Source organism: Rhinopithecus roxellana, chromosome 17 (genome assembly GCF_007565055.1).
Source record: "Rhinopithecus roxellana isolate Shanxi Qingling chromosome 17, ASM756505v1, whole genome shotgun sequence".
Taxonomy (NCBI): domain Eukaryota; kingdom Metazoa; phylum Chordata; class Mammalia; order Primates; family Cercopithecidae; genus Rhinopithecus; species Rhinopithecus roxellana.
This window is the reverse complement of record NC_044565.1, coordinates 91,260,880-91,286,983: the sequence shown is the minus strand read 5'-3', so window position 1 is coordinate 91,286,983 and position 26,104 is coordinate 91,260,880.

The window sequence follows — 26,104 nt, the reverse complement described above, 5'->3', positions numbered from 1 at the left end:
TAGAAGGTGTTATATTGAATCATGTGAAGTTATCATTGTTCTGCACCTTTAGACCTACAAAATGGCAATTATACATGGTTCAACTTAATGCATGCTATAACCTATATTTATACCCACCACAGAAGAAAGGCTATGGAAAATACTATATATTCAAAACTACTGGCAAACGTTAAAATTAGTAATTTTCTAGCTTGTTCAGCAACTTTTGAGCGAGCCCTACCTTACTTATTTCAAGTATTTTTATGTTTTGTTATTCTCTTATTTCTTTTTTTTTTTTTTTTTTTTTTTTTTTTTTTTTTTTTTTTTGAGACGGAGTCTCGCTCTGTCGCCCAGGCTGGAGTGCAGTGGCCGGATCTCAGCTCACTGCAAGCTCCGCCTCCTGGGTTCACGCTATTCTCCCGCCTCAGCCTCCCAAGTAGCTGGGACTACAGGCGCCCGCCACCTCGCCTGGCTAGTTTTTTGTATTTTTTAGTAGAGACGGGGTTTCACCATATTAGCCAGGATGGTCTCGATCTCCTGACCTCGTGATCCGCCCATCTCGGCCTCCCAAAGTGCTGGGATTACAGGCTTGAGCCACCGCGCCCGGCCATCTCTTCCATTTCTCTAGTCACATTGCCATTACTTCAGTTAAGGTAGAGAAAGAAATAGGACAAGCTCAGTGACTAAGCTTATGCTAGGTGAGCACTTGAATTTTGCATTTGAAATCATATTGTATTTGAAAGAATGAACCTGTATTTTGAATACATGTATATTTCAGAAGTTACTCCACAGTATTGTCTATGTCAAAGCTTGAAACTGTAGTAATATAGGTTAAGGCCTTAAGTGTCTACAATTTAGAGTGAGAACACATAAAATGTAAAGATACAATATATGACAATTTATGCATGCCAAATACAAGATTATAGCATATCCACAATTTTCTGGGCTAGATGTGATTTCAAATTTTCTGCCCCACTTGCACTTAAAGTATACTTGCTATTATTGTCTTCCACATTTCATTAATAGAGGATTAAGAAATTATACTCATGGCATCCCAGGAGAGGTCACATGTGGTTGAAAATGCCTAACAGAGTAGCTCACTTTCAAGGACAGTCTACAAACACAAAGAGAATTTTAACCGTAATGCAGGAATGACATAGCCAGTACAGGCATGAAGGGAGGATTTCTGTAACATTGAGGAAACAAAAGACTAAGGAGATCTGCTAGAGTGGCCACATGCTATATATGGCTCTATTGAGACACTTCATGTAACATATCTTGCTTATTGTACACATGTAAAGTTTATGGATTTTATAAAAACTTTTCACTTTAGCAGTATTTAGAGATTTACATAAGACTGGATTATCCATATTGAGGAATAACAACTCACTAAAAATTCATGCCTAAGTTCATACTTACTCTAGTGTAGATGTCAGATGTTTATAATATTTTGTGGGGGGGATGAGCTTTTACCCAGCAAAGTGGAAAATAGCTAGATTTCTTCCATGTATACATCAATTTTGGTTTCTAACATTGCCATGTGAATTTCACCTTCTTTTAGGAGGTACATATTCTGAAAAATTGTATTTTTCTCTAAAATTAGGACAACAGGCTAGAAAATGGTAAACATTTTGTTAGAGAACACCGAGGTGAAGACGAGGGGTAATATTCAGAGGGATTTTCAAAAGCATATGGGATACAATGAGTTTGTGTACAAAAATGATGAGCTATCTTATCAAACAAGATGATATAAAAAATCCAATTCATCAAAAAGAAAAAAAATGGAGCAGAGATATCTAAAAGGAGACTAAGAAAAGATATTTAAAATTGCTTAGATGATAATGTAAGCCTGATCTGGTTTCAATAGTCAAAATCATGTGGGTTAGTTCAAAGGAGAATATCATTAGAACTCTACAGAAAAAATAATAATTGATATTTTATACTTACTAAACTATTAAAAGCCTTTATTTACAAATGAAGCTGCTACACGAATTTTGGGAGAGATAAATGAGGTGATATTATGATACATAGCAAGTGACCACAGCTAGTACATAGTGAATGATCCATAAATATCTATTTTTATAAACATTTATTAATTCCAACTATGAGGACAGGCCAAAGTGGGGACAGAGAGGAGTGCAAGTTAATACTACTCATATTGAAACTTTCTCTTTCAGTTTAGAAGCCTCAGCAAGATCATTTGCACAGATAACATCAAGAAGCAATCAAAATATCCCCAACACATGCAGACAGGCACACACACACACACAAGCAACTACACACAGCATCAACAGTTCTCTATGTGAGCCTTGCAAATGACATCATTATTATGTACATTTTATATTATAGTTAATTATAACATGTTCAATTTTTTCTACTATAGTATTTTTTAAATGGGAGATGATTGTGTCTATTTTGTTTTAATCCACCAGAATGTCATGCCCAGTAGCTTTACAAACTGTATACATTTATGAGCTGATGAGGTATTATGGAACACCAATTTATGAGCTGAGAACACAACTAGAAAACACCTGTGAGGTATGTAGCACTCAAAGAGGTAACAGAGGGAAGTTGTTAATCTCAGAGTAAGAGTACAGGCATGCCTCATTTTATTGTGCTTCACTTTGCTGAACTTTTAAGATACTGTGTTTTTTACAAATTGAAGGTCTGTGGCAATCTTGTGTTCAAAAACTCTCTCAGCACCATTTTCCCTATAGCATGTACTCACTTCATGCCTCTGCATCTCATTTTGCTAATTATTTCAATTTAAGCATTTTTCATTATTATTTTATCTGTTAGAGTGGCCTGCGATCGGTTATCTTGAATGTTAGTATTGTAATTGTTTAGGGACACCACTTAAGATGGTGAACTTCATCAATAAATTCTGTGTGCTCTGACCAATCTACTGACTTGCCAGTTCTTTGTATCTTTCCCTCTCTTCGGGCCTCCCTATTACATGAAACACAACAAGATTGAAATTAGGCCAGTTAATATTTATAATGGCCTCTAAGCGTTCAAGAGAAAGGAAGAGCCCCCAATCTTTTACTTCAAATCAAAAGCTAGGAATGATTAAGCTAGTGAGAAAGGTGTATCAAAAACTGAGGTAAGTTAAAAGCTACGTCTCTTTTATGGCAAATATTTAGCCAAGTTATGAATATGAAGGAAAATTTCATAAAGGAAATTAAAAATGCTCCTCCAGTAAATACACAAATAATAAGAAAGCAAAACCATTTACATTAGTGATACGAAGAATGTTTTGTGGTCTGTATAGGCCAAAGCAGCCACAACATTCTCTTAAGCCAAAGCCTAATCTAGAGCCATGTCCTGACTCCCTTCAACTCTATGAAGGCCGAGAGATGTGAGAAAGCTGAAGAAGAAAAGGTGGACGTTCATGGAGTTTAAAGAAAGAAGACGTCTCTATAACATAAAAGTGCAAGGAGAAGCAGCAAGTGTTGATGTAGAAACTGCTGGAAGTTAAAAGACCTAGAGGCAGCCATACCTTTTGACCCAGCAGTCCTATTACTGGGAATATACCTGATATGGCTTGGCTCTGTGTCCCCACCCAAATCTCATCTTGTAGCTCCCATAATTCCTACATGTTGTGGGAGGGACCCAGTGAGAGATGATCGAATCATGTGGTGAGTCGTCTTCTTCATGTTGTTCTCACGATAGTGAATGAGTCTCATGAGATCTGATGGTTTGAAAAATGGGAGTTTCTCTGTACGAGTTTTCTTCGCCTGCCACCATCCACATAAGGTGTGACTTGCTCCTCTTTGCCTTTCTCCATGACTGTGAGGCCTCCCCAACCATGTGGAACTGTAAGTCCAATAAACCTCTTTCTTTTGTAAATTGCCCAATCTCAGGTGTGTCTTTATCAGCAGCATAAAACTGGACTAATACAATACCCAAAGGAAGAAAAATCAGTCTATTATAAAGATACATGCATGTGTATGCTCATTGCAGAGACAATAGCAAAGACATGGAATCAACCTAAATGCCCATCAATGACAGACTGAATAAAGAAAATGTACGTAGACACCATGGAATATTATTCAGCCAAAAAAAGGAATGAGATCCTGTCCTTTTCAGGGTCACGGATGGAGTTGGAAGCCATTATCCTCAGCATAGTAATGCAGGAGTGGAAAAGCAAATACTACATGTTCTCACTCATAAGTGGGAGCTGAGTAATGAGAACACATGAACACATCAGGGGGAACAAAACACACTGGCGCCTGTTGAAGGGGGATTGTGAGAAGGGAGAGCATCAAGAGGAATAGCTAATCAATGCTGGGCTTAATACCTAGGTGATGGAAGGCTCTGTACAGCAAACCATTATGGCACATATTTACCTATGTAACAAACTTGAACATCCTCCACACGTATCCCTGAACTTAAAAGTTGGGGTAAAAAGGCTAAAAAGAAGGGTGACTCTCTTGTTAGGGACTGATACAGTTTGGCAGTGTCCCTACCTAGATCTCATCTTGAATTGTAGCTCCCATAATTCCTACATGTTATACATGATAGTAAGTCTCATGAGATCTGATGGTTTTACAAAAGGCAGTCCCCCTGTTCAAGCTCTCTTGCCTGCCACCACGTAAAACATGACTTTGCTCCTCATTTGTCTTCCTTCATATTATAAGGCCTCCCCAGCCATGTGGAACGGTGAGTCCATTAAACCTGTTTTTCTTCATAAAATACCAGTCTCAGGTATGTCTTTATTAGCAGCATGAGAACAGACTAATACAGGGACTAATGCAGTTGGTGACTTTAGTTTGAAGCAGATGCTCGTTTGCCACTCCTAAATCTTATATCTACTTTCCCTGTGCTCTATAAATGGAACAATAAGCCTGGATGACAGTACATCTGTTTATAGCATGGTTTACTGAATATTTTAAGTCCACAATGAGGTCTACTTCCCAAAAAACAAAAGTTCCTTCCAAAATATTTCTGCTTCTTGACAGTATACCTAGTAACCCAAGAGCTCAGTCAGAAATGTATGAGGATATTAATGTTCTCATGCACACTAATACAACATGCATTCTGTAGCCCATAGATTAATGAGTAATGTTGACTTCCAAGTCATGCTATTTAAGAAATGTATTTCATAAGGCTATAGCTGCCACTGATAGTGATGCCTCTGATGGAGGGGGGCAAAGGAAACTAAAATCATTCTGGAAAGGATTCGTCATCTTAGATGCCATTAAAAACAATTGTAATTCATGAAAAAAGGTCAAAATAGCAACAATAATAGGAGTTTGGAAGAAGTTGATTCCAACTATTATGAATTACTTTAATGGGCTCAGGACTTCAATGGAGGAAGTCTCTGCAGATGTAGTGAAAATAGTGAGAGAACCAGAATTTGAAGTAGAGCCTGAAGGTATGACTGAATTGCTAGTTCCATGATTAAATTTCAATCAGTGAGGAGCTGCTTATTATCAATGAGCAAAGAAAGCGGTTTATTGAGATGGAATTTATTCCTAATGAAGATGCCATGTACATTATTGAAATGGCAACAAAAGATTTGGGGTATTTTATAAACTTGGTTGATTAAGCAGCAGCAGGTGTTTCGATAATTGCCTCAAAATTTGAAAGACTGTTGAGTAAAATGCTAGTAAATACCATCATGTGCTACAGATAAATCTTTTGTGAAAGGAAGAGTCGATTGAGGTGGAAAACTTTTTTGTCATCTTATTTTAAGAAATTGCCACAGAAACCCCACCCTTTAGTAGCCACTGTCCTGATCAGTCAGCAGCCATCAGCACCAAGGCAAGCCCCTCCACATGCAAAAATATTTTATAAGACTTCATGGAGGCTCAGAGGATTATTAGCATTTTTAGCAATAAAGTATTTTTCAATTAAGGTATGTACATTGGTTTTTAGACATAATGCTATTGCATACTTAATAAACTACAGTACAGTATAAATATAACTTTTATATATACTATGAAACCAAAATTTTTACACAGCTTGCTTTATGGCTATATTTATTTTATTATGGTGGTCTGGAACTAAATATGTGACATCTTTGGGGTGTGGCTGTATATGAACTCATAACTCAGCCCTACCGTTTGGAAGCTTGTGACCTTGATCAATTTCCTGATCTTTGTGCATTGTTTCACATGTGTAATCATGAGATTGATATCTTTTCACTGAGTGAATGCAAATAAAGCTCTGAGGACAGTTTCCAGAACAACAACAACAAAAAAAGCACCATTTTTTTTTTGCTCCTAGAACACAAGCATGCATAAATAATATTATCTATTATTGCATATTAATCTATAACTTGTCTTTTCCAAAAGCAATTTTCAAAAAATTAGACAAATTCATACATTGTTCTGTTAGAAAAATGAGGCTAAAAAATATCTAAAGTAAAATGTAAACAAAGAAATAGAAATGCATTTCTGAAGGTCTGGTATGCATACTTTAAACACCACAAGTTTGACTGTAAGAATTCTGCTAGCCAAAGTACAAAAAGTATGCGAATCAGAGTTGGCAGTGCAAACCTGAGTTGGTTTCTCAAGAGAAGCACATTTCTTCCTAGAGCTGAAAGCTGAATGTTTTCTATAAATTCACAAAAAGAAGTCATTGTTGAATGTATTGTACTGATACATCGAAACACATTTCTAGTAAATATAACCTTAAGTTTCATACAGCTTTTTCCAATAACGTTCATTAATACAAACTGTTGATTAAAAACAGCTCAACAAGGTCACACCTGGGCGAATCCAGAGTTAATTGCGAACTATCTGGATGAGTGGACAATGTATTAGACATGAGCTTGGTCTAATCTCTATATCCTAATGTCAGCAAATCTCCCTCTCCTCACTGGCTGCATGATTGATTCATGTGAGGCTTGCTTCAGCCCCTGGCTCCAGAGTGGGCATGAGACCCAGAATTTCTCAGAATATTTCATCTCTCTGACAAGTAACTGATTCAGGAATGCACTGGACAAGGCAATTTACCTGAACAATCCTAAATTCAAGGTGGAAATTTTGGTTGGTGCAAAAGTCATTGCAGTTTTGGTAATTACTTTCAGTACAATCTTTCTATAAGTCTAGATGGAAAGCCAGAAATATCTCTTGTGTAGCACACAGGAAAAAATCACAATGGTAATCCAAATTGTCTGCAACTATTTATCAAATAATACTCCCTCTCTCCACAGATTTTTGAAGCTATTTTATCATATGTAAATATCTTAGATACGTATGAAACATATTCTGTTCCCTATTATTTTATGCCTATTTTTATTTCCCTGCACAGGTATAACACTATTTGAGGGAATGTATTATTTTAAATACATTTTAGAATCAAGATGTTAGGTCTCAGGAATTTGGTAGTCATTTCATTGAAAAGAATTTAGCTTTGTGAGAACATCTTCACTATGTTAAGAAACACTAGCTGACAAATTGCTAGGCACTCTGTCATGTTCCACTGCTTATAAATTAAATCTTCAGGTTTTAAATAATTATATCAAGTAAAAAATTCTACCAAAATTCAAATTTAGTCTTGCCACTTTCTGTATTTAAACAGTGTACTTATATTTTCTTTCTTATTATCAAATATTACTAGTTCTGTTAAACAATAACAGAGAGTGAGCAGTGATATTTACTGCTTTAAATCAACTGCTTATGAAATTTATGATTAAGTACCCTTCCTGTAGCTTTTAGATGTGTTCGTATTATCAAGGAGTTCAATTTCTTCTTAAGATCTTTTCACAATCATAGATAGATGTAGGCTTTTATTGCAAGCTTTCATTTATATCTATTGAAATAAGCACCTGCTACTTTTTCTATAATTTTTTACTATGGTTAATTATATTGTTAGATTTAAGTTAGTTGAACTAACTTTGTATTCATGAGATAAACCCTCACAGTTAACTCTGATACCTAATATTTATTTAGGATATTTCATTTATGTTAATAAGAATAATTGACCTGTATTTTTTTCTTGTGATTTTCTTACTCAGTTTTCAATGCATTATTCTATTGCTCTCATACAAACATACGGTGACTTTATTCTGTTGATTAAATTCTACATTACTTTTTTTAAATCAATAAAATGATCTGATTTTAATATTTCCTTGCCCTATCCTGTGGAATATCTTTAAAGTCTAGTTTAATAGACTTTGGGTCAGAAAGTAGTTGGGGTAAAGTTGGGTCGGTCTTTTTTTTTTTTAATTTTAGGTTCAGGGGTAATGTGCTGGTTTGTTACATAGGCAAACTTGTGTCATGCAGTTTTGTTGGATGGATTATTTCGTCACCCAGGTATTAAGCCTAGTACCCATTAGTTATTTTTCCTGATCCTCTTTCTCCTCCCATCCTCCACCCTCTGGTAGGCCCCAGTGTGTGTCGTGCCTTTCTATGTGTCTGTGTCCCCATCACTTATCTACCACTTATGAGAACATGCAGTATTTGGTTCTGTTCCTGTGTTAGTTTGCTAAGGATAATGGCCTCCAGCTCCATCTATGGACATGGGCATATTTTTATGGGGACAGAATTTAACTCACTACAGGCTAGGTTCCCAGCTCTAACACATGTCATACAAAAGTGAAGATCCTCACTGGAAAGAAGAAGAGCTCTAAAGCAGGAATATTTGGATGAAACCCGCACCTCACAGATTCCTCTAAACTGTCTGTTCCAGCAGAAGTGACTGTCCACCTCTCAAGTACAGCCTCCATTCCCAGAGACAATGCAGACCATCTCTTGCCCCCTCTTGCATGGAGTTAAATAGTCTAAGTGGTTTTATTCAGTGGATTATAATCCATTGATATCATTATTTATTTATACAGACTCATCAACTAAGATTTAGCCAGTAAAATTCTGTTCAAATTGGCTTCCTGTTCCTTTTCATACTCTCATCTTTTTTAAAAATAATATATTGTTTTCCTTTTGGACAAAAGAAATGTTACAGACTCCACTTATTATTTACCATCACCACCTCTGGAATAGTCGTGTTTCTAATTTCCCTTGGTCACTTGGTGTTTTCTGTTTTAATTTATCCATTCTGATTGCTTCGTAGTGGTAATACTTTATGATTTTACTTTTCATTTCCTGTTGGATATTGACTATTTTGAAGTGTCTGTTTAAGACTTTTGGTCATTTTCTACTTGGTTTTGCCTTTCAAAAACATATTTAGAGGAGTTCCTTATATATTGAGTATTTTTTTTTCTTTTGGCTTTTTCTCATTTCCTGCCTCTTTGGTCAAAGACTTCCCCAATGAGGTGTTAAGTCTCCCAACCACAGTTTGTGTTACTTGTGCTACCTGACCCGCTATGCCTCTATTCACTGGTTTAAGTTGGGCTTTTATTCACTTTCAGCAGATTTTAAATGTATTGCCTTCCCTTCAGGCTCTTACCCCCAATCTATCCTTCGTAATGCAACCAGAACCGTTTCTTGAAACACTGGCAAGATACTGCAATTTTTGGTAGAAACACAGTTGGCATTTTCTATCATCTGGGTTGATATGAAAACCATACATGATAGGCATGCTTCTCTGACAATGCTCTGTAAGATCATTTTCTTGCTGAAATGAAGGACAATTCTTTGTTGTAAGTTACATTTTTGAAAGGCAAGCTTAGCCTTTTCAGAGCTCTTCTGAACCTTCCTTTATGCCTCCATATATACACTTTGCTATCTTTGTTATACTTCCCCCCGTACAAATTTGTTTCCCATTCTCTGACATTACCACTCTTGCTTTTCTCCTATGTGTTTGCATATTTTAAGTGTGTTTGGACAATTTTACTGGTCAATTCCCATCCGTCATTTATGATTTCTTGGATGTTAGCATTATCAAAGATTTTTAAACAGCCTTTTATATGTAATATTAATACCTTGTTTTTGTGACATAACCATGTTCGATGTGCTGTTTTGAGCAAGTTAGATATGTTATTTACTTCAGTTCTCTAATAACCTCATGGAAGCAAGAGTTTCTAAAGTGCCTGTTTTACAAATAAGAATAATGAGACACAGAGAGTTAAACTAAATTTTCCAAACTTAAACAGCTAGCAGGCAGTAGAGCCAAGGTTTGAACTTGGGCAGCCAATTCCAGAGTCCTGTTGCTTAAAACCGTGCTGAAATCCTATTCTCTATAATCTTATAACACTTGGGAATGACTTTTTTGTAAGTATTTTGCGTGTAATTCTTTATTTAGTGTTGTACCTTTAGACAGAAAATATGAACTTATAGAAAGAACATAGTATTTCTTATGTTCTATATGCAGCATCCAAAATAGTTCATGCTACTTAGAAATGCTGAATGATTCAACAGTGGATTTATGAGAGTCTTTAATTCCTTTTGAAGAACCAAGATCTTCAACTAGTGAGGCAATATATGAGAATAGCTTACATTCTGATTCCATTGTATACAAGTATTGTTAGATAGTTTGTTAATCTAGATGGTAAAGCCTGAAGAAAATCTGTGATAGTCTGAGACATGAGTTTATTTAAAGTATATCAAATCTTGCAAAGGAGAGCTCTAGAGCCCTAGGACTAGAAGGAATATGATCTTCCTTAATGGTTTAATCTGGTAGGCCTCCTTCAATCAGAATTTCAAAAAAAAATTTAATAAGATGTCATTATGATAATGTTATCTTCATTTCTTTCTGCTCTCATGAAATTTAATCAGAACTTTAAAATACAATTTTATAATTCTGAATACACTGCATTAATTTTGTTATTGAATGCACAATTGCAAGAAAAAATATTTGGCTGGCATTAACCTGATTCAAGTTTTCATAAAACCAAGTGATTCCCCATTTGACAACCCACACGTTTTCCTTTGCAACTGAGGTTACAGAATTTGGAGTTCAAAGAATGGGGTTCAAGTACTGTATTTTTTTACTGATGGTTCAAGTGATCTCAGTTAAATTGATCTCAGTTAAAGGACAGGAGGCAGGGAAATACTGGGTAGAAGAGGGTGGTTTCCCACCAAAGACTCAGTTCTCAAGCCTGGAAACCACTGCCCTGTTGAGAAGAGTTATCCCTGTTTTCCCACCCAAATGTTACTTTTTTCACCCACCTCACTCCCCTTCCTGTGTCCATATATACCCCAGACCTCAGCTGGCAGAGAGACAAGTGGCTGAACATTGAGAGAAGAAGCAACTAGACACGGCTTAACTTCAGACGCCACAACTCCATACAGCTTCACAGAGAAGCCCAGCTGGAGATGGCCGGGCCTCAGGGAAAGATCACCTTCTTCCTGCACCAACCCCTTTCCAGCTCCCCTTCCACTGACAGCCACTTCCACTGCTTAATGAAATCTTTTGCACTCATCACCTTCCAAACTGTTTCTATGACCTGATTATTCATGGATCCCCAACAAGAATTCAGGACACACCGAGTGCAGGAACCAAAAAAGCTGTCACCTTGACTCCTCACTGAGCTGTTTAACACATAAGCCATCCACAGACTGCAAAGCTAAAAGAGCATTAATCGTAACACACTCCTAGATGCAGCTGTGGGGCCTGAGCTCAAAAGCACTTTCCCTGGCTCCTGCACCTGCTCACCAGCTGTTGCCCCTCTAGCACCGAGTTTGAGCACAGTGACCAGGTAAAGGAGCCACACCCCTGTTTCAAGTTCCTTGAGGGGATCGAAGGAACTCTCCCATTTCAAAATCACTTAACAACCTAGCACTGCAGTTTTCTCCCAGGAGAGAAAACTAGAGTGAGTGTGTGTGTGTGTGTGTGTGTGTGTGTGTGTGTGTGTGTGTGTGTGTGATTCTGCTGCTAGCTGGGTCTCACAGAATGATGCTCAATGGATTGGGTTGTCTCAGCAGTAAATGGGGTCCAATTGTCTCCATCTGAGAAATCTGAAAAGATTGCAACAAAAATGTTGGACTTCTAGAAGCTGTGAGACAAATTAAGAGCTGTAAAACTTTCATTTAAGAAGCAAGAAGCCAGTAGGCATGGTGGTTCATGCCTGTACCCCTAGCACTTTGAGATATTGAGATGGGGCAGATGATGGGCAGGGCAGGGTGCCACACACCTGTAGTCCCACCTACTCAGGAGGCTGAGGTGGGAGAATCACTTGAGCCTGGAAGGTCAAGGCTACAGTAAGTGGAGACCGCACCACTGCCCTCCAGCCTGGGCGACATAGTAAGACTCTGTCTGAAAAATAAATAAAATAAAATAAAAAGCAAGAACCCAAATATAAACATTTTGGTGTTTGAACAAGATTTCAGGGTTTAGATTCATCAATATAGCTAGACTCCACAAAGTAGATGTTTTCAAAACTTGAATTTCCACATTCAGTAAAGGCTATTTGTATCGGGAAGGGATAATATTTAATAATATACTGATGGGTATAAGAAAATTTCCTCTTCTCTGGTTAGCGTGGCATTGTCTATACTCCTTGGATTGGGTAACATTTGCCTGAACATGTAATATAAAGATGAAGCAAAATGACATTAAACTCTATGACAATTTTATAATCACAATGAAAAACAAATTATCTGATGAGTTGTTGTTTACACTTCTGTGTTTCCAGCTAGAATAAGGTTGGCACAGATTCTTAAATATCTCTTCATCTTTGATTATACTTGGCAGACTGACTTTCCTGAAATGGTGACGTAATAAATATTGATTTATTAAGTCAGGAATCTTTTTGCATATCAAATGAATATCACTGAACGTTTTAGTGCCACCTTATGTTTAGCTGGGAATTATCTATGATATATTTGGATATATCTCAGCTTATAGTTTATTGGCCATCCATGTTAACATCAGGTGAGAAACTGGTATCAATTACAGATTTCTGATCTCACAAAAAATGAGAATGAAGCTCTAACCATCTATTGAGTGATATGGGCTACAATGTCTCATTAATCCTCTGAACCTCTAATAATTAGAAGTTCTTCTATATTAGGTTCTTAAGCCTAGCATAATCTCCTGATTAGTATGTGATGGCTAACTCTTTGACTTTAACATGAATAGTTGCTTATTAGTATGAAACATAATTTTGTTAAATAAATTATCGAGTAAATTTATAAATGACACTTTGAACTGGACTTCAGTAATATCAAAAATAATTATTTCCAGTTAAGTTGTACTAGATAATAAGGTATGCTAATTACTAATTAATACGAATTAATCTACTGAAGAATCAGGCAATGGGATGAAAACTAATATGTTCAGCAATTTCTCCTTGCCAAGACTTAATGTCAACATTTGATTTGAATTTTATTAGAGCTTTAAAAGGTAAGTATTACTTTGCCTATTGCACAGATAAGAAAAATTCAGCTTTTACAGCTATAGAGAGCAGAACTGAGATTCAGACCCAGTTCTGGTTAATACCGAACCCTTATGGGCTTACTTCAGTATCTTTCCAGCTTTTGACTGCTACTGCCTGATAGATAAATATAAATTACAAGCATTTTGACCTTAAAATTAATCTGGATCAATTTAAGTTCAGCTTAGATAAATGAATGACATTAATACCTACATTTCAAAACAGAATTTTAAAAGATCAAAAGATAAAATTGCCACCAGACACAAGCTGTCACCTCCATTGAAGAAGGTTGAAATATGATTCCTTTGAATAATAAAAATTCAACTGCTCATAAATTGTAATACAGTACTTGTTAAACACAATTATCATATGTGCTTAGTAAAAGTCCCCATAGTAAAGCTAAGGAAAGCTATCAACTTGAGTAGAAAGAGAATCTACTATTAGTAGGTAAGTAGTTTTTTTTTTGATTTTTTGATTTTTACTTTTTTTACATTGCTGCAAAATTTTGCTGATCCCCAATGGCTTTTGTGATTATATCTGCTATGGGTTGCTCTTAAAGAATAATCAAATCCAAATTTTAATATATATACATATAGATATTTATATTTAAAAATATATAAATGTATATATATTCCTTTAAATAAAACACTTCACCATTGGTAACATTCTAAACATATTCCATGAATAATTGTGACCACTTCTCTTACAAGAATAGAAAATGAATGCATCTGTTAACCTCTATAGTTGCAATAGAAAACAAAAACCAAACTTAAACTTTTGATATGCTCTCTGTGTGCTGTAAGCATCCACAATAAACATTAAAAATAGCATATTCACAAAAACAAAATATGAAGCTGGTTCAGCTACATTAAAGGCAAATTTTTCAAATTGCTCCCAAAATTGTTCTCTGTACTTCCAGGCTGAGGCCATTGATACAAAGTGCATTTCCTTCCCAGCTTGAGTCTGCTTAAACAGGTGCTATACAAATATAAAACCTCATTATCCTTCTTAATAGAAGCTTATTGTTAGAGAACACAAGGACAGCAATCCTTCTGAGTCTTTGATTTTCTCCTCTCACATGTATTTATATTTCAGAAGACAATTTATATAGCTTTTGAAAAATATTCACTGAATATTTAAGCACCAACTTTCACACTAAGCATTTCTACTGATGGAATTTGAGTTAGGAAAACAGAATTTTCTTTATAGGCATGGGTCATAAAAATTGTAAGTACCAATAATGGCAAATTGTTTATTTTGGAAGTTGAGAAAGATTTCTGTATGACTTAAAATTACACTAATTTTAAAAAATGTGTTTCTATCAAACACAGATAATCTGTTACAAAATGACTGATGATTATATTGTGAATTAGTAAAATTTATCACAATTCACAGGACTTTTACATACATGAGATTATTGTCCCAGAAAAATTTTGTGATAGAAAATCTCATATTTATACTGCAGAAACTGAGGCTCAGACAGATTAAGTAAAGACTTGGAGTCATACAGCTAATAAAGGACAGAGCTAGGATTAAAATACAGGTTTCTGGCAAATTACTCTAGCCTGTATCCACTGTAGCACAAGTAAACAACTTCTCTGTAATTACTCCCATTAAAATATATAAATATGTCTGTGTGTGTGTGTGTGTGTGTGTGTGTGTTTATCTGTGTGTGTGTTTATTTTCTGGTCAAGTATCACAATATAGGCCTTTGCTAAGGCCACGTAAGGATTGCCCAATTTTTTTTTTAAATGTGTTATGCACTGGAAGATGCTAAGGAAAATGTAACATGGTTCCTTCCCTTTTCTAATTCCCTGCTTTCTAAAAAAAATCCTCTTCTTGAGAAATTTTATTCTCAAGCATTTGCTCTGGGAAGAAATTGCTCTCAACAGAATGTGTGGACTCTAGATCCTGAAAGTTGTAATTTCCTGTTTAAGTAAATAAATCTGTTGGGTATTTCTTCCCTTCCACCTAAATCTAGTATTAACTAACAGCCCCGGGCTAATCAAGGCTCTGTTTAAACTGAAACAGTGAATTTCAGGAAATGTTGAATTTCAGGATCAAGACACTTGAAAACAGGCCAAAATTTATATGGACTCAAACAAACTAGTACCCTTGGAAAAGTGGCTGAATGTGCTTCAGAGCGATGTTCTGCTCAGTGTTACCAACAGGCATGTGATATTCCAGCCCTTAAAGTACTTCCAGCCATTTTTTTGGTTTTTTCAAAAACCAATATCCCAAGCCCTGTATATGTGTGTGTGTGTGCGCGCGCGCACGCGTGTGTGTGTATGTGTATAAAATAGCTGAACAAGAATAACTTCTGTGATGGTCACAGAACCAAATGTGCTCCAGAGTTCCCGTGTTTTTATCCTGTTCGTGGGTGGATATGGTGTCACCTTCTCATTCCTACCAGTGCAAGATCCTTAAAGGACAAGGGCTAATTCCCCAGTTCAGCCAACACTATGAACAACTAGATAGACTGAACCAAACAGAGCCCTCATGGACTCCTGGGACATGAACTAGCTTTCAGTAAGCAAGTCACTGAATCCACACACATACCTTGAAAATGGGACAGCCATCTTTGGTCTGCTACCAAATGCAGATGTCCATTTCTTTCTATAGCCAAGATGCTAACATCTCCAGTCAAATACATTCCAATTTACAAATAAAACATTTGATTACATTGTGAGAGAATGTTTTAGGGAAGACTCAACTAGTGCCATGCTCCTCTTTTCTTCTAGCTTATACTGATTTCCAATCAATCACTGTGTTAGCTTCAGTTACAGCTCTGGGGTCAATCTTGATGGAATACTCTGTTTATGAATCTTGAAGAGTATGAAGATATTCTTCTTTCACATAAAATTCGATTGTATTGCTCATGACTGCAATTTGAGGTTCTCTCTGTCCCTGATATCTTGTCTTTTTCAAAACTAAGTCGCACAGGAATGTAGGTAGTTTAGTTTAAATAGTTGCATAAAACATACTGGCCTACAAATCAAATCTTTACTTCCGTTCAACTGAGCTTTACCTTCTCCAGTTCCCAGTATGCAAACGTCTGACATTTGCATAAACAATGAATGCACGTACACACATGCACACACATGTACAAACAAACAGTATACAGAGAAGGACAGAGATTATTATCAGGGTATCCTGAATGGTACTCTACCCAGTTTTCTTTCCAGGAAGCAATATTGAATATGTAAAAAGTAAATATATAGGAAGTTTGGGCGAAGAGAAAATGACTAATTATTCCTAGGATCCATCATATCAGAAATTGAATCAGGGATTAGGGCTTAAACTTTGCTATTTCATCTAATCTTCCCAAAATTCTTTTATTTATATCAAGAAGGCTGAGCCTGGGTTGGGACAAAGAATGTGGCATTAAATAACCTTCAAGCATTTTTGGTGCAGGGCTATGTTGAAAACGCTGGTTTTCTCACTCCAAAGCTCGTGTTGGTGCTGGGGGTAGAGTTGTTCCTTTAGTTTTCTTCCTCCTATACCATGCTATTAGGTATTTGCATGGATTTACACTATTTTGGGAAAAACACTCAGAGACTCTTCAGTGGTGTCTGTCTGACATCAATACAGTTGTTGTACATTCCCTAACAGAATGTCCACCCTGCTATCATCTCAGAAGCCTATGGAGCCCCTTCAATCAACACCATGGAATTGCTCATCAGAAGTCCTTGCCAGAGAACTGATTCTTGCATTAACTGTTATTCAGATCCAGCCAAATTCACACTTAAGATTGATATTGAATTGGCGTAATTTATAGCTCTTTTCTTTGTTCTGTGTTATCAAAGTTCTAAACCCAAACCAAGTTAGATAGCAAAAAGCAAAAATACACAAACATATATACTTAAAAGTTCATAGAAAATTATTCACTAGGTGACAAACCCATATTATTCATTGGCCTTTAATTGAAATCTAATATGTAAACACATTATAAATGGTCCACAGTATTTTGTAAAACCAGGGTCAAATTACTTGTGGTTTCTTCATCAGTGTGGGCTTTTTTCTCTATATTATATGACAAATTTTCCTTGATAATATAGGATCAGAAAAGAAATAACTTTTTATTTCTACAAAGAATGAATACTTCAATTTGTTTGTTTAAGTGATATGGATATAGAAGTCAGTGTGAATCTGTTTTATAGTGAATGCCTAGGAAGATAAGCTAAATTTATTTCTCAATTGCTATATTGCTAGAATCTTTTCACCATTATTAATCTGTTAGATTTTGCTCTCTCTTTCTCTCTCTTCTGTTTTTGGTTTCCTTTTTAAAAAACTCTTTACATAAACTGTAATACACACACACATCAGCTAAGATGAAAGAATTACCTAATTTGGCAGCTGAATGTTATTAAAGTGTGTGTTAAGTCCATTTTTTCTCAATCTAGGACTTACTATGCTTGAATCAATGTCAAGTACTATGAAAGACATAAAATTCAAGAAAATGTTGTTTTTCTCTTCCAAATATCTGTAACTAAATATATGCCAATTGAGCCTCTGAAAAGTGCAAAATTACAAGTGCAGATAATATTCTGAAAAGACAGGAAGAAAGCACAGGTTACATTAATAATCACAGACTTATGTGGTCTAATTTTGGGCCAGAAACTATTTCATGTGCTTTACATTGATAAATTTATTTAATCTTCACAACCAAATTATCAATTCTATACTAACATTATCATTCACACATTTTAAATAAGTAGTGAAAGGACATGCTGCAGTCTCACAGCTTGTCAGAATAGAACTGGGATTCAACTCAGTCTAACTGGCTCTTGTGTCTCCAGGCCTAAGCAATATTCTGTGCCGCCACTCAAAGATCAGAATGGCTGGGGCTAGACAGGGGAATCAAAATAGTTTCTTAGAGAAGGTAAGTTTTAACTAAATGGAAGTTAGTTTGCAAACAAAAATAAATTATTAATATTGCTGAAAACAAATTTTATAGTTTTATGTGGTCTCAACTTTTCTTCCCTTCAGAAAATCCTTTGTATATATCAGCTGTGTGTGGGTGCATGAGTGTGCGCGCGCGTGTGTGTGTGTAAAGGATTGGCGCATGAGGGAAAGGAGGACAAAGATTTTACAGGCAAATGAGTTGTTTTGATTAATAATGAAATGGATTTATTCAATTGTAATTTTGAAAGCCTCATCCAAATCAAATAATATAATGCAGATTTTAACTTTCTTTTCACTTTGTCACTATGGTACAAAGTTTTTGAAAAAGAAAAAAAGCAGACCTTCAAGTTCACTTTTGGAGAGGGGAAAGTGGAGAGCAGAATTGTGGCTGGCATTTAGAGTTCATCTGCACTTCTTCAGAAAAGTTGTCTGTGACACGCCACTGGGGCAATGACTTAGCAGGAGGGCAACACTGGGCCACGGGATATGCTGCTGAAGACTTCTCCAGCGGCTTACTGTTCCCGAACATGCTGACATTTTATGGGGACTATTAGAAATGCATGAATTCTGCACACAAAATGTCAACTGATATATTAAGAAAGAGCAACTCGCTATAGTTACTAGCAGTAAAATTTCTCTAGCTTTAACCCCATTCTCTGCTTTATAGATATATTGTTATGCCTGTACCATTTCAGATGAGATCATTCGACACCGCAAATATACATTCAGCTTAAACCTTTGCAATATGAGAGTGAAATCCCATAGAAAAAATGAAAACAGTATCATTTTTCCATCCTTAGATCAAAAACCGAAGTCATGGATTATGAATTTTAAATAGTCAATATATCATTCAAAAATCATTCTAGATAGAAATACGACATCTTTATTCAACTTGCTTATTGCTTTTAAAGTATGTTCTTATTGGTTCTTCATATGGATAACTTTTAAAAATTGGGTAGTAATACAAAAAAAACTAACCCCAATTGTAAAGCTATTGAATTGAATAGCATTTTTATATTGAATTTTAGAGTGGGTAATGCTGCCACGCACAATGTCTAGAAATTCAAAGAAAATTGAATACTTGAAAATAAAACACATGCTTAATCTTTATGTAACCTTTTCAGCATAAAATAGCCAAGGAAGATTTTCTCTGTGAAAAATCAGGTTAGCCACAAAATTGGTTGCTGCAGTACATAGACTGCCATAGAATCAACTGAGGCTCAGAGGAATACAGCTTGTGTGTGGTGCTTCCCTCATCCATGAGGCAGCACATGTATGCCATGGCCTAACAGATATATAAGTTTGTTTCTAATGTTACTGTATGTTACCCCAACCACCCTATCACACATAAGTCTGCTCTGCACATACTTTGCTTGCTACTGTTTCATCAAATTCATTCCTACTTTCTCACTACAACTTTCAGGGCCCCTTTCATATTTTAAATACAGTCATGCATCCCTTAATGACAAGGATATAGTCCGAGAAATGCATTATTAGGCAATTTTGCTGTTGTGCGAACATCACTTACACAAATGTAGGTGGTAGAGCCTACTACGCACCTGTGCTGTGTGGTAGAACGTATGGCTTCCAGGCTGCAAACCTGTATGGCACCTGACTATGTTGAATGCTGTAGGAAACTGTAACACTGTAGTAAGTATTTATAATATCTAAATATATCTAAACATAGAAAACATACAGTAAATATACAGTACAAAAGATTTAAAAGATACACCTGTATACGGCGCTTACCATAAATTGCAGGACTGATGGTTGCTCTCTTTGCACACTTTTCTGCCTGCTTGTATTCTAACCATGCTGGCAGCTGATTAGATTGTGCCTCTCCAGACGAAGAGTGGGTCTGCCTTTCCCAGCCCACTGACTGAAATGTTAATCTTCTTTGGCAACACCCTCACAGACACACCCCGGATCAATACTTTGTATCCTTCCATCCAATCAAGCTGACACTCAGTATTAACCGTCAGAATGTCACTAGGCAATAGGAACTTTTCAGCTCCATTATAAATTTATGAGACCATCATCTTGTATGTGGTCCCTTGTTGACCGAAATGTCACATGGTGCATGACTGTACATGTACATCATGCCATCCATGAATAAGGTACTCACACAGGACTTTCTGCAACTCTACCTCATATGCAAGTAACACGTAAGAATTAAATTAATAAATTCATCATAATGTAGTGAAAATAAGTTTTATTTAAGGTAGAAATATTTAAATTTATTTTCTAGATAGAAGTGAAATAACTGAACTCTTCCTCAAAAAGAAATAGATGGCTCAAATAGAGAAAGCCCACAGAAAAACTGGAAGTTACATCAGTTCACACTTTCGCTCAGAAAAGCATCGCCTATTTGGAATAAATGAGAATGTTACTCCTCTCATTACTCATAACAGGGAAAGCTGTCATTTGCAAGTAATTTAGATTTGAATGATGTGGTGTGTCTGGTACCTACAGGGTTATTCAGTTTCTTTTTTGTTGATGACTTGCCATGTCAACTTGTCTTTTGCTGTTGTTGTTGCTGCTATTCTAGAAAATGGGGATTTAATTACGCTTTTCAGAGAATATGTTGCTGGAGCAGAAAAGGAAAATGGACTTAAAATGAAAATGTTAAAGACATATTTAGTGGTGCCCTGACTCGTAAAATTAAAAGCAGTCTTTCTATTGCAGTATGCAAGAGGGGCTGCTGCATTGAGGAGGCGTATCATTTTCTCTATTGAATAAGATAAATTCGGGAATATTTCATACACTATTAAATTACATAAAATGCACTTATGGACATTAGTTGAAACTTGTTAATCGTTTTTGTTTCTTTTTAATTTTTAGACATGATGCCATCAATCATCCCACAAGTACTAATTAAGTATTTACTATGTGCAGGATGATATGCTAGGTACAGTGAGGAGATACAAAGCATACAAAGGAGAGGATATGGTAGAGTGTGGTAGATTTTTATTTCCAGAGTCACACCAGCTTGTCTTTGAATTCTGCTCTTCCACTTACTAATGAGTGATCATCGGTGAGGTACTTAACACTTTTAATGTCAGGTTCCTCATCTCTAAATTGTGATAAAAATAGTTTCTGAGCCATAAAAATTTTTTGAAATATAATGTAAATGTGCACACAAAGTGTCAAATACTCTGTGCCACTCGCCTGTAAAGAATGCTCAAAATTTTAATATTATTGGACTAACCTTATCACTATCGATATGCATTTTAATTCATTAAGGAATTAGAAGCTAAATCAGTAGAGAAGGCATGCACTTAAAAAATACAGATGAAAAAACTGTTATACTGTAGAATATCATTTTATGGCAAAAATTCTCAGAATATAAATAAATCTTGAACTTATGCAGGAAAAAGTATAAATATGCCATTAATTATCCTGCTCTAGCCTGAAATTAATTTTCTAATTAAAAAGAAGAAAAGGACCAAATGCAGTGGGTCACGCCTATAATCCGAGCGCTTTGGGAGGCCGAGGCGAGTGGATAGCCTGAGGTCAGGTGTTCAAGACCAGCTTTGCCAACATAGTGAAACCCCATCTCTATTAAAAATACAAAAAATTAGTCAAGCGTGGTGGTGGATGCCTGTAATCCCAGCTACTCTCGGGAGGCTGAGGCAGAAGAATCGCTTGAACCCAGGAGGTGGAGGTTGCAGTGAGCGGAGATCACCCCATTGCACTCCAGATTGGGTGACAAGCATGAAGAAGAAGAAGAAAAGAAGATGTTTTCAGTCTTGGAGAAATAGCAGTAAATATACTAATAAAATACTTTTGTAATACATGAACATAGCAAAAGATGAAGAGAAGGCAAGAAAATTTTAAAGATGGGAATGACTAATCACTATAATCCCAACACTCACAGATTGCCATGTTCAACCATTTATTGCATTTCCCTCTAGTCTTTATAGTGTAGTTTTCTACATGGATGATATTCTATTGTACATTAAATTTTATGTCTGCCTTTGATGTTACACATTATAGTATAATAATTTTTCACATCTTTGGAATTTTTTTTGTTTGAAGATGTACTGTAAATAAACACAGAATATTATAATAAATGTCAGGTTTAATAAATGCATCAATCTGTATTTTGTCTGACAATTAGAGGATATGACGACACACACTAGTATAATTGTGGTGTTCAAGCAGCTGCTTCTTTAAAAAGAGGCATTATTATTTTTAAAAATTACTAAGAAAACCTTCATCAAATATAATAAAATATTTTGAGTTATTTATTACAGAATAAATAGAGCCTCACTAAGGTACAGGAAGATATTAGGTTATTTATATTAGCCAAGAATCTCATGAGCCAAGAATATTGAGGTAGAAGCATAAATTGTAAGATGATGATGGTTTTAAGACTGTCTGAATATGAATAGTTTATGCTTGAAATGGCATAAAATAAAACTGGATTTTGTTGAAGTAAGTAGGAAAGACAGATGATATGGTTTGGCTGTGTCACCACCCAAATCTCATCTTGAATTGTAACTCCCACAATTCCCATGTGTTGTGGGAGGAACCTGGTGGGAGGTCCTTGATTCATGGGGACAGGGCTTTCCTGTGCTGTTCTCATGATAGTGAATGAGTCTCATAAGATCTGATGGTTTTAAAAGCAGGACTTTCTCTGCAGAAGCTCTCTCTTTGCCTGATTCCATCCATGTAAGATGTGACTTGCTCCTCCTTGCCTTCTGCCATGATTGTGAGGCCTCTTCAGCCATGTGGGAGTTGTAAGTCCAATAAACCTCTTTCTTTTGTAAATTGTCCAGTCTCGGGTACATCTTTAACATCAGCATGAAAACAGATTAATACAGTAAATTGGTACCAGTAGAATGAGGCACTACTGAAAAGATACATGAAAATGTGGAAGTGACTTTGGAACTGGGTAACAGGCTGAGGTTGGAACAGTTTGGAGGGCTCAAAAAAAAAAAAAAAAAAAAAAAAAACAGGATAATGTGAGAAATTTTGAAACTCCCTAGAGACTTGTTGAATGACTTTGACCAAAATGCTAATAATGATATGGACAATGAAATCCAGGCTGAGGTGGTCTCAGATGGAAATGAGGAACTTGTTGGGGACTGGACCAAAGGTGAATCTTGCTATGTTTTAGCAAAGAGACTGGCAGTATTTTGCCCCTGCCCTAGAGATTTGTGAAACCTTAAACTTTAGAGAGGTGATTTAGAGTATCTGGTGGAAGAAATTTCTAAGCAGCAAAGCATTCAAGAGGTGACTTGGATGCTGTTAAAGGCATTCAGTTTTATACGGGAAGCAGAGTATAAAAGTTAGGGAAATTTGCAGCCTGACAATGCGATAGAAAAGAAAAAGCCATTTACTGAGGAGAAATCCAAAATGACTGCAGAAATTTGCATAAGTAATGAGGAGTCGAATGTTAATCCCCAAGATAATGTATAAAATATCTCCAGGGCATGTCAGAGGCCTTCATGACAGCAACTCCCATCACAGGCCTAGAGGCCTAGGAGGAAAAAGTGGTTTCCTGGACCAGATCCAGGGTCACAGTGCTGTGTGCAACCTAGGAACTTGGTTCCCTGCATCCCAGCTGCTCCAGCCATGCTGAAAGGGACCAATATAGAGTTCAGGCTGTGTCTTCAGAGGGTGCAAGCCTCAAGCCTTGGCAGCTTCCATGTAGTGTTGAACCTGCCAGTACACAGAAGTCAAGAATTGGGGTTTGGGAACCTCCACCTGGATTTCAGAAGATGTATAGAAATGCCTGGATATCCAAGAAGAAGTTTGCTGCAGGGGTGGGGCTCTTATGGAGAACCTCTGCTAGGGCACTGTGGAAGGGAAATGTGGGGTTGGAGCCCTCACACAGTGTCCATACTGGGGCACCACCTAGCACAGCTGTAAGAAGAGGGCCACAGTCCTCCAGACCCCAGAATGCTAGATCCACCAACAGTTTGCACCATGTGCCTGAAGAAGCTGCCGACAATGACAGCCTGTGAAAGCAGCCAGGAGAGGGTCTATACCCCTCAAAGCCACAGGAGAGGAGCTGCCCAAGACTATAGGAACCCACCTCTTGCATCAATGTGACCTGGATGTGAGACATGTAGTCAAAGGAGATCATTTTGAACTTTAAGATTTGACTGCCCCACTGGATTTCAGACTGCATGAGCCTGTAGCCCCTCTGTTTTGGCCAATTTCTCCCATGTGGAATAGCTGTATTTACCCAACTGCCTGTACTTCCATTGTGTATAGGAAGTAACTAGCTTTTGATTTCACAGGTTCATAGGTGAAAGGGACTTGTCTCAGATGACACTTTGGACTGTGGAATTTTAAGTTAATGCTGAAATGAGTTGAGACTTTGGGGGACTGTTGGAAAGACATGATTGGTTTTGAAATGTAGGAACATGAGATTTGGGAGGGGCTAGGTGGAATGTTACGGTTTGGTTGTCTTGCCACCAAAATCTCATCTTGAATTGTAACTCCAACAATTCCCACATGTTGTGGCAGGAACCTGGTGGGAGGTAATTGATCCATGGGGGCGAGTCTTTCCTGCACTGTTCTCATGATAGTGAATGGGTCTCATGAGATCTGATAATTTTAAAAGCTGGAGTTTCTCTGCACAAGCTCTCTCTTTGCTTGATGCCATCCACGTAAGATGTGACTTGCTTCTCTTTGCCTTCCATCGTGATTGTGAGGCCTCTCCAGCCAGGTGGAGCTATAAGTCAAATAAGCCTCTTTCTTTTGTAAATTGCCCAGTCTTAGGTATGTCTTTATCAGCAGCATGAAAACAGATTAATACAACAGATTTGGTTTTCTTAAGCGATTTTCTGTCTCAACCATTAAAACAATTTCGTAAATGTTCTAATAATTTCCAAATTAATTTCACATGCAATGTATTTCAAATTACCTGAGCAAAGTACTGAAATAATCATATGTTGTGTCTTTAATCAATGAGTTGATAAAGTCTCAAAGAGCCCGTTCCTACCTAAAATTCTTTGTTTCATTTTGATTTTACATCTGAAAAAATACATTTGCTGAGAATACAGTCTGTGGGATGTTTTTGTTCTCAAAATTCTGTACACTTTGTTCTACTGCCTTTTAAAAATTGTTTTATAAGATGTGAAGTTGATACAAAGGAATCTGTTTTCAAAAGGGTAAGGCAATGTACCAATTACTATGGATGCATGAACAAATTATCCCAAAACTTAGTGGTGTAAAACAACCATTTATTATACTCATACATTTTCTGTTTCAGAAATTCAGACAAGACACTGGGCTTTTTTTCTCCCTGTTTTACAATGTGTGGGGCTTCAGCTAGAAGACTAAAATGTTGTAGCTGCCATCATCCAAGAGCTCATTCAGTCACACATCTGGCCTCTGGTTTGAGATGACTCAAAAAGCTAGGAATTGAAGCAACTAGGATTCCCCAGGAATCTCTCTCTCTGTGTGTGTGTGTGTGTGTGTGTGTGTGTGTGTGTGTGTGTGTGTGTGTTCTCTCTGCGTGGTCTTTGTAGCACAGTAGCCAGTGTGTTCACAGTAGCCATATATATGGCAGCTCAGGGCTTCAAAGGCACATGCCTTGATAAAGAGAGATGGGGGAAGGGAGAGAGAGAGGTGAGGAAGAGAGAGAGTCAGATCACCTATTATGACCTAGCCTCAGAGGTCAAATCATGGTATGCAGTAGAACTCTATTGGTGGAGGCAAATTCAAAGATCCACTCAGAATAAAAGAGAGGAAACATAGACACTACCTATCATCTGAAGTGTTTCGACACCACATTGTAATTAGAGTGTAGTATAGGCTGCTGTTGGTTTGTTCAGGTATGGAAAATACAATCTGCCTTAGGTTAAGACTTAATGATAACATAACATTTGAATTTCAACTATCCATTGTATAATTAGAAATGTTTCATCATTACCTCTGAAACCCCTCTGTACTTCTCTTTGAATGTCTCACCCTCCTTCCCTTTCTTTTACACTTCTCCACCTCCCTGTATTTTATATTTTTCTCTATAGTTTTACCATG